Genomic DNA, 10240 nt, shown 5'->3' with positions numbered 1-10240 from the left:
TTCTACCTTTGAGCCAGTTCTGTATCCAAATGGCTAGTTCTCCCTGTATTCCATGAGATCTAACCTTGCTAATCAGTCTCCTATGGGGAACCTTGTCGAATGCCTTACTGAAGTCCATAGAAATCACATCTACTGCTCTGCTGTCATCAATCTTCTTTGTTACTTCTTCAAAAAACTCAATCAAGCTTGTGAGACATGATTTCCCATGCACAAAGCCATGTTGACTATCCCTAATCAGTCCTTGCCTTTCCAAATACATGTACATCCTGTCCCTCAGGATTCCCTCCAACAACTTGCCCATCACCGAGGTCAGGCTCACCGGTCTATAGTTCCCTGGCTTGTCTTTACCGCCTAGATCTTATGTATGTTTCCTTTTTCCTCTTAGCTAGTCTCACAATTTCACCTGTCATCCATGGTTCCCTAATCTTGCCACTTCTAATCCTCATTTTCACAGGGATATGTCTGTCCTGCATTCTAATTAACCTCTCTTTAAAAGCCTCACACATATCAAATGTGGATTTACCTTCAAACAGCTAGTCCCAATCCACATTCCCTAGCTCCTTCTGAATTTTGCTAGAGGTGGCCTTCCCCCAATTTAGCACTCTTCCTTTAGGACCACTCTCGTCTTTGTCCATGAGTATTCTGAAACTTATGGAATTGTGATCCCCAATTGTATACACAAAGTCTACTGAAACCAATCATCTGGCCGGGCTCGTTCCCCAACACCAGGTCCAGTATGGCCCCTTCCCGAGTTGGACTATATACATACTGCTCTATAAAACCCTTGTGGATGTTCCTTACAAATTCTGCTCCATCTAAACCTCTAACACTAAGTGAATACCAGTCAATGTTGGGAAAATTAAAATCTCCCTTCAGCCTATTGCTCCTACATCTTTCCATAATCTGTTTACATATTTATTCCTCCATCTCACATTCACTGTTGGGAGGTGTGTAGTATGTCCCCCAACATTGTTACCGTATTCTTCCTATTTCTGAGCTCTGCCCATATTGCCTCACTGCTCGAGTCCTCCATTGTGTCCTCCTTCAGCATATCTATGATATCCTCTCTGACCAATAATGCAACTCCTCCCTCTCTATCCTGCCTGAAGCATCTATATTCTGGGATATTTAGTTGCCAATCTTGCCCTTCACCCAACAAAGTCTCAGTGATAGCAATAACATCATACTCCCAGGTACTAATCCAAGCCATAAGTTCATCTGCCTTACCTACTACACTTCTCGCATTAAAACAAATGCACCTCAGACTACTTGTCCCTTGGTGTTCATCATCTGCTCTCTGCCTACTCTTCACTTTTAGTTACATTGACTTCACTATCTAGTTCCTTACAGGCTTTAGTTACTACCTCCTTACTGTCCACTAACCACCTCATTTGTTCCCATCCTCTGCCACATTAGTTTAACCCTTCCCCGACAGCGTTAGCAAAAGCACCCCTAGGACAGTTCCAGTCCTGCCCAGGTGTAGACCGTCACTGTCACTGATTTTTAAAATATTTGCTGAGAAGATATGGGCATCAGTAGCTAGGCCAAAATCTAGTGCCCATCCTGAATTGGCCTGAACTGAGTGGTTTGGTAGGGCCATTTTAGAGGGGAGTTAAGAGGCAGCCACGTTTCTGTGGGTCTGTAATCACTTGAGGGCAGATAAGATAGATTTCGGTCCCTAAAGTACATTATTGAACCAGATGGTTTTCATGACAATTGACAATGGTTACTTTAGAATATAGAATATAGAACTGTACATCACAGTAACGGGCCTTTCGGCCCACGATATTGTGTGAACATGACATCAAATTAAACTAATCCCTTCTACCCTGCCCTTGGTCTATATCACTCCATTCTTGCGTATTCATGTGATGAGGTATTGCATCTTATTCCTATGGATTTCCCACCAGTTCCTGCCAGCAGTCTGGCAGCCAAGACCATTTTTTTTCATTCATGCAATGATGTGTCACTGGCCAGGCCAGCATTTCTTGCCCATCCCGAATAACCCAGAGGACACTTAAGAGTCAACTGCATTTCTATAGGTCATGTAGATAAGACCAGGTAAAGATACAGTTTCCTTTCCTAAATGGTATTCATGAGCCAGATGGCTTTTTCCAACAATCCACAATTGGATATCGTTTGCTCCGGATTTTTTTTAAACAATTCTAACACCACCATCTGCCATGGTGAGATTTGAACCTAGGTCCCCAGAATACTTCCTGGGTCTCTAGATTAATAGTCTAGCGATAGTATTACTAGGCCATTGCCCCCTTCAATGACATTGATGCCTTTAGATTAGCTTTTAGTTACAGATTTTTTTTCTTGAAGTCAGATTTTACCATCTGCCATGGTGGGATTTGAACCCACATCTCCAGATTAGATTAGATTACTTACAGTGTGGAAACAGGCCCTTCGGCCCAACAAGTCCACACTGATCCTCCGAAGAGCAACGCACCCAATTCCCTTACGTTTACCCCTTCGGGCAATTTAGCATGGCCAATTCACCTAACCTGCACATTTTTGGACCGTTGGAGGAAACCCACGCAGACATGGGGAGAATGTACAAACTCCACACAGACAGTTGCCTGAGGTGGGAATTGAACCTGGGTCTCTGGCGCTATGAGGCAGCAGTGCTAATCACTGTGCCACCATACCGTTCACCTTTAGACCAAAACACTAATCCAGTGATATTATCATTGTACAACTATCTCCTCCACTATCAACATTCTGGTGTTTACCAACAACGAGACACTACACTGGACCAGCCATAAAATATACTATGGCTAAAAAAGTAGGTCAGAAGCTAAACATTCTGCAGCAAGTAACTCACCTCCTGTCTCCCCAATGTCTATCCACCATCTAGGAGTTTGATGGAATACTAACTAATTGCAGGTAGATGCAGCTCCAACAACACTGAAGAAATGAACACCATCCAGGAAAAACAGCTTGTTTGATTGCTACTCCATAGGCCACCTTCAACACCTGCTCCTTTTAACACAATAGCAGTAGTATGTGTGTACCAAATACAATATGCACTGCTACAACTCACCAGGGATCCTTTGACAACACCTTCCAAAGAAATTTCAAACCCTCGACATCTAGAGTCTATTGCAGTAGATGCATGGGAACAACACTGATGAGCAGGTTTCTTCAAAGTTACAAACTATTCAGACATTAAGCTATATCTCCCCTCCTAACTGTCATTGGACCAAAATTTTGGAACTTTTTTCTCACCCTGTGGGTGTTCCTACACTCCAAGGACTGTAGTAATTCAAGAAGGATGTTCACCACCACCTTCTCAAGGGGAATTAAGGATGGCCAATAAATGCTGGCCTATCCAGCAATGCCCGCTCCCATAAATTAATAAAAGTAAGTTTCTGCTCTTAATTTGCAGTTCTGCACTTATAGACAGTGTTGTAGTTTTAATCTGTGTGTTGAAATTATCTGTTTGGTGTTGTAGAAAGTTTGTATTTATGGAAATTGCAGGCCTCAACTCGGTGACAAGGAGTTACTTCAAAATGTTATTATTTACAGTTATTTTCAAGTTCTGTCAAATTAAAATCTAAGCAGGTTCTAATTTGGGAAAGTGCTTGAGAGACAACTGGCAGCAAGGTAAACCTTGTGCTATGATTCTAAGGAGTAGCAATGTCTGTGAACAGGAACTAATTGCAAAAATAAACACCATAAGCTCAACTTGAGATTTTGTCTTCTCTGTGCTTACTTTAAATCTCAGATCACCTTCATTCCATGACCTTCCTGGTCAATGCTTTTCACTTAAATGTTGACATTGCACTTATTCGCTTGTGCCTAGGCAGGTGAGACAACATGGTGGAATTCAAGATGTATCGTAAATAGTCTGGTGACTGTGAATCAAATACAGGGAGTCACCAGTTTATGGATGTCTGACATATGAATGCTTGTACTTACAAATGCAAATCCCATGCATAGGTGTAATTTTAAAGACCCGACACATGAACATTTCCTGTAAATAAGAACAGCTGCTTTCTATTGTGCTGCATTGTGTTCAGACTTGCATGCAATTTGACTCGTCAACGTACTCCAGAACAGAACCTGTTTGCAACCCAGGAACTATCTATAACTGGGGAAAAATTGGCAATTGAATCATTGAAAATAATAAAAATAACTCAGAGATGTAAATGATGTCACAGAGACAAACTTTCTATGATTCGCTGTACAGAATTTATGATTGCATAAAAAGCAAATATGTTTGCTATATTTGGTACAACTTAGAATTGAGTATTTTGAAATGGCCTTCAAACTAAGTCATTAAATTTTGTAAAATTATGATTTTATGAAAAACAGCATTGTGGGATCTGCCTGCACTAAATGGACTACAGCGGTTTTAGAAGGGAGCTCACCACCACCTTGTCAAGGGCAATTAGGGATCGGCAATAAATGCTGACATAATCTCAACGAATAAAACGAGTAAGTCAATTCCAAATCCTTGTATTTAACATGAGCAATCTCTAAATTACAATGATCGGGGGTTTCATTTCTAATAATAAAACATGACATCTCTGTTTTAGTTCATGTGACTCTTGAAACTGTGTAGTTTGCAGGTTCCTTTATGCAGTCACTTGGGCTCTCAGCCAGGAATTTATTTTTCAGGAGGGGTGTGGTGGGTGTACATCTCTAACCCATCTCCAGGAAACAGTATTACTTTGCCGAATGAATAGCCAAGAAAATCACAAAGTCTGACCTCTTCATTTCACAATAATTGCCACTGTTTGATGATTGTTGCAGTTTAAAGTAAGATATAGCAAGGTCAGTATAAATGACTTCTCATATATTTGTGTGTAAGATCTATTATCTTCTCATCCTTTTTTTGGAAGTGTGAGCTGCTGAAGTGGCACCACTGTCAACATTTGTTCAACCAATCTCCACGTACATATAATTTTCATACAGCTTTCGGAAACTATAAGCCCAAGAAGGTCAACTTGTCATTGTGCCTGCATATCTGTGAGCAAGGAACCGACTTCATATATGGCGGTAGAATCAGTCTTGTACAAGGGAATAAATATTAAAATGAATTGAAAACTGCTGCCTCATCTGATTTGTAGATTCCAAAATTCACCCTTGAATTTCCCTTTTCCCTCCAATTTCTCTTATACTCTTTTCCCCTGAAAACACCAACTTAGCATTTGGTTTGGTTCAATGGATTGCAGTGTCTGACATTTTCAATTATTTTTCCATAAGTCTGGCCAGTGAATGTAGAAAGCTGGTCAACTGGGAAGGATCATAGCGAAAACCAGGGCAATGAACCTACCCTCAATGCCAGTATGATCTATAGAGCTTGCAATTGGGATCTGACACTCTGGCTAAGTTAAAAGAAAATCAATTCACGGAAATGTACCCATGCCTCAGAAATATGCTGGCTAAAAGTTTGTTTTAGCCTTCTGCTTAACCTACTCCCCTTTCTGTCCACTATTGCCAAACTGTGCTTACAGCAGCAAGCCTACCCCAATTCTCTTTCTCTCAGTAGAAGGAGAATTGTAGGAATCTGAGGATGAGAATTGTAACATCAATGGTAACTATGTTTTGAAAGTGAGCTATTCTTAGCTAATACCTTGGTATGATACTGGCCTTTGCATTTTTCCATTGAGCAGTTATCAAAGCTAGAACCTTTTGTTTCTTGGCTCTCATTTCCAAACATCTGAATATTACAAATGTGTGACAGCAAGCTTCAAAATAGCAGTACCAACAGTAGGATAATAAAGACTGTGATGTGCATATTGCATGTTTTGCCTAAATATTCTTATATTCTGCTGATGTTAAATATTACTATTATTTGGATGTTGTGATATTCTTATGCAGTGTTATAGATACTGTTCTCTGCAGCTGTGAGTTTGATTCCTGAAGTCAGTATTGCCTGCACAGTGCCAGGACATCTCCTCAGGGCTGGGGAAGAATTTGGAGTCGGAGAGAAGGGTTGCAGTTTTGTCATCCATGCTGGTACCAATGAAATTGATAAGACTAGAAATGAGATTTTACTAAATGAATTTGAACAGTTAGTAACTAAATTAGAAAAGAGTACCTCCAAGAAAATAATCTTGTGATTACTACTTGAACCATGGGCAAACTGGCATTGGGTAAATAAAGTCAGCAGGTTAAATGCATGTATTAAAGATTGGTGTGAGAGGACTGGGTATCAGTTCATGGGGTATTGGCACCAGGACAGAAGCAGACGAGACCTATTCCAGTGGGATGGGCTTCACTTGAACTGTGCTTGGACCAGTGTCCTGCAAATTGAATAACAAGGGCTGCAGAGAGGACATTAAACTAAATAAAATTGATGGGGTGTTGGAGAGGGAATATATAGGCTTACAAAGCGAAGGAATAGGCAGCTTTGCAGAGTAGTTATGTAAGTAATAATACCCAGAGTGGGACTGAATGGGCCAAAGAAAAATCAGTAAGGAGCATCAAAGAGGGAAAATAGGTAGAAGGTGAAATTAATGGTTCTCTACTTAACTGCCTGAATTATTCAGGTCAAAATAAATGTATTAACAGCACAAATAGAGATTTATGTGTAAGATATTATAGTCATTACAGAGATATAGTTACAAGGTGATCAAAGCTGGAAGCTAAATATTCAGAGGCATGAACTTTTCAGAAGGACAAGCAAGAAGGAAAGGGTAATCAGGTATGTTTGTTAATAAAAGATGGATTGAGTATAATAGCAAGAAATAATCTCTGACTGGAAGATCGTCATCAATATGCCTGTTACAGAACATCTGTCTGTGACTGCATCGTTAAGAGTGACCATGGCATAGTTTTTGTGAAGATGAAGTTCCGCTTTCACATTGCCAATACCTTACCTTGTACTGGCTAGCACTACCACTGTAAAGTTTGAACTGATTTAGCAACTCAAGACTAGGCATCCATGAGGCACTGTCGGCCATTAGCAGCAGCATATCCCCTGTTTCACCATTACCATCAGGCCAGGGAATCAGTTCTGGCATGATGAAGAGTACAGGAGGGCATGCCAGGGCAGCATCAGGCATACCTAACATTTAAGTGTCAATCTGGTGGTTGACAGAACAGAACTACCTACATGCCGAATAGCAAAACCAGAGGGTGATAAAGCTCAGCAATCCCACAACCAACAGTTCAGATCTAAGCTTTGCAGTCCTGCCACATTCCATTTTGAATAGCGGTGGACAAATAAACAGCTCACTGGAAGAGGTGGCTCTACAAATATCTCCAACCTCAATGGGAGAGCCCAGCATATCAGTGCAAAAGATAAGGTTAATGCGTTTGCAGCGATCTTCAATCAGAAATGCTAAGTGGATGATCCATCTTGGCCTCTTCCAGAGGTTCCCAAGCATTACAGATACCAGCCTTTAGCCAATTCGATTCACACGACGTGATATCAAAAAATGGTTGGAGGCACTGGATAGTGCAAAAATTAGTGACAACATTCTGGAAATAATACCAAAATGATTTGTGGTCCAGAATTTGCCACATGCCTCGCCATGCTGTTCTAGTACAGCGGGGAGAAAGTGAGGACTGCAGATGCTGGAGATCAGAGCTGAAAATGTGTTGCTGGAAAAGCGCAGCAGGTCAGGCAGCATCCAAGGAACAGGAGAATCGACGTTCCTTCCTGTAGAAGGGCTTATGCCCGAAACGTCGATTCTCCTGTTCCTGAAGAAGGGCTTATGCCCGAAACATCGATTCTCCTGTTCCTTGGATGCTGCCTGACCTGTTGCGCTTTTCCAGCAACACATTTTCAGCTCTGTTCTAGTACAGCAACAATACTGGCATTTACCCATCAATATGGAAAATTGCCCAGATATGTCCTACACACAGAAAACAGGACAAATCCAACCCAAAGGCTCTGGGCCCTGAGAACATGTTGGCAAATGTATTGAAGACTTGTGTTCCAAATTTGTTGCTTTCCTAGCCAAGCTATTCCAGTACAGCTACGATATTGGTGTCTACCTAAAAATGTGGAAAATTGGCCGGGAACTTACTGTACACAAAAAGCAGGATTAATCCAATCTGGCCAATTACCATCCCATCAGTCTATTCTCAATTGTAAATTAAGTGATGGAAGGTGTCATCAACAGTACTATCAAGCTGCATCTTCTTAGCAATAACCTGCTCAATGATGCCCAGTTTTTGCTCCTCCAGGGCCACCTGATCTCATTACAGCCTTAGTTCAAACATGGACAAAAGAGCTGGATTCCAGAGATGAGGTAAAAGTGACAGCCCTTGATATCAAGGCTGTGTTCAACCGAGTATGGCATCAAGGAACTTGGAGTCAATGGGAATTGGGGTGGGGATGGTTCTTTCTGATGTTTAGAGTCATACCTGGCACATAGGAAGATGTTTATGGTTGTATAGGGTCTGTCATCTCAGCTCCTAGATATCTGCAGGGGTTCCTCAGGGTAGTGAGCTGGGCCTGACCGCCCGAAGTTGCTTCACCAATAACCTTCCATCCATCATAAGGTCAGAAGTAGGGATATTTGTTGATTGCACAATGTTCTGCACGAGTCACAGCTCCTCAGGTATTAAGCAGTCCATGTCCAAATGCAACAAGACCTGGACAGTATCCAGGTTTGGGCTGACAGGTGGAAAGTAACTTTCAATGCACACAAATGTTTAGCAGTAGCCATCACCATTAAGATAATAATCTAACCAGTGCCCCTTTACATTGTGTCATTATCCTAACGTAATCCTGCATTATCAACACTCTGGAAGTTCCCATTCACCAAAAACTGAACTGGACTAGACCTATAAATACAATGGCAACAAGAGTAGGTCAGAGGCTAGGAATACTGCCACACATAATGCCATCCAATTGACTCTGTTAAATCTGACCATCAATCACAAGGCACAAGTCAGGAATGTGATGGACTACTCTCCACTTCCCAGGATTTTTGCAGCTCCAACAACACTCAAGAATCTTGACACCATCATTGCCTGCTTGATTGGAACCATATCCACAAACATTCTTGTCATTGCTTGTCAAAGATAGTATTACAGCGGTGGAAAGGACGATGGATGAAGACTCGCCATCTGAGGTAGTTTGGGCTGAGGTTAGGGATAGGAAAGGTGAGGTCACCCTGTTAGGAGTTTTCCACAGGCCTCCTAATAGTCCTGGAGATGTAGAAGAAAGGATTGTGAGGATGATTCAGGAGAAGAGTGAAAGTAATAGGGTCGTTGTTATGGGGGACATAAACTTTCCTGATATTGACTGGGAAAGCCATAGCTCGAGTTTGTTAGATGGGTCGGTGTGTGTCCAATGTGTGCAGGAGGGTTTCCTGACACAATATGTAGACAGTCCAACAAGAGGTGAGGCCATACTGGATTTGGTTCTGGGTAACGAACCAGGCCAGGTGTTAGAATTGGAGGTAGGTGAGCACTTTGGGGACAGTGACCACAATTCGGTGACTTTTACTCTAGTGATGGAGAGGGATAAGTGTGCACTGCAGGGCAAGAGTTATAGCCGGGGGCAGGGAAATTATGATGCTGTGAGGCACGACTTAGGATGCGTGGCTTGGAAAAGTAGGCTTCAAGGGAAGGGCGCAATTGATATGTGGAGCTTGTTCAAGGAGCAACTATTGAGTATCCTTGATAAGTATATACCTGTCAGGCAGGAAGGAGAGGGTCGTGTGAGGGAGCCGTGGTTTAATAAGGAATTGGAATCCCTTGTTAAAGGGAAGAGGGCGGCCTATGTAAAGATGAGGCGTGAAGGTTCAATTGGGGTGATTGAGAGTTATAAGGTAGCCAGGAAGGACCTGAAGAGAGAACTAAGAGCAGCAAGGAGGGGACATGAAAAGTCCTCAGTTGGTAGTATTAGGGGAAACCCGAAGGCTTTTTATAGGTATGTCAGGATTAAAAGAATGACTAGGGTAGGAATAGCTCCAGTCAAGGATAGTAGTGGGAAGTTGCGTGTGGAGGCTGAAGAGATTGGGGAGACACTGAATGAATACTTTTCATCAGTATTCACTCAGGAACAGGACACTGTTGTCGATGTGAATACTGAGTCACAATTAAGTAGAATGGATGGCATTAAGGTATGTAGAGAAGAGGTGTTGGAAATTCTGGAAAGAGTGAAAATAGATAAGTCCCCTGGGCCTGATGGCATTTATCCTAGGATTCTCTGCGAAGCAAGGGAGGAGATTGCAGAGCCATTGGCCTTGAATCTTATGTCCTCGTTGTCTACAGGAGTAGTGCCAGAAGACTGGAGGATAGCAAATGAGGTTCCCTTGTTCAA

General features: G+C 42.0%; 1 protein-coding gene across 4 annotated transcripts in view; it reads left to right on the top strand.

Annotated features, from left to right (window-relative positions):
- Nucleotides 1-10240, top strand: part of LOC122563508 (zinc finger and BTB domain-containing protein 7C) — a 240135-nt gene that overhangs the window by 143515 nt on the left and 86380 nt on the right. For 3 of the 4 annotated variants that reach the window (XM_043717424.1, XM_043717351.1, XM_043717512.1), the window contains one exon: nucleotides 4324-4446. The exons of the other annotated variant lie outside the window; for it this stretch is intronic. The gene's annotated coding sequence lies outside the window, so the exon portion shown is untranslated. The remainder of the gene's footprint in view (nucleotides 1-4323; nucleotides 4447-10240) is intronic. 4 annotated transcript variants of the gene reach the window in all.

This window comes from Chiloscyllium plagiosum, chromosome 1, assembly GCF_004010195.1.
Source record: "Chiloscyllium plagiosum isolate BGI_BamShark_2017 chromosome 1, ASM401019v2, whole genome shotgun sequence".
In the NCBI taxonomy this organism is placed as follows: domain Eukaryota; kingdom Metazoa; phylum Chordata; class Chondrichthyes; order Orectolobiformes; family Hemiscylliidae; genus Chiloscyllium; species Chiloscyllium plagiosum.
The sequence above is the reverse complement of the archived record's forward strand: the minus strand, read 5'-3'. Positions and strand labels throughout refer to the sequence as shown.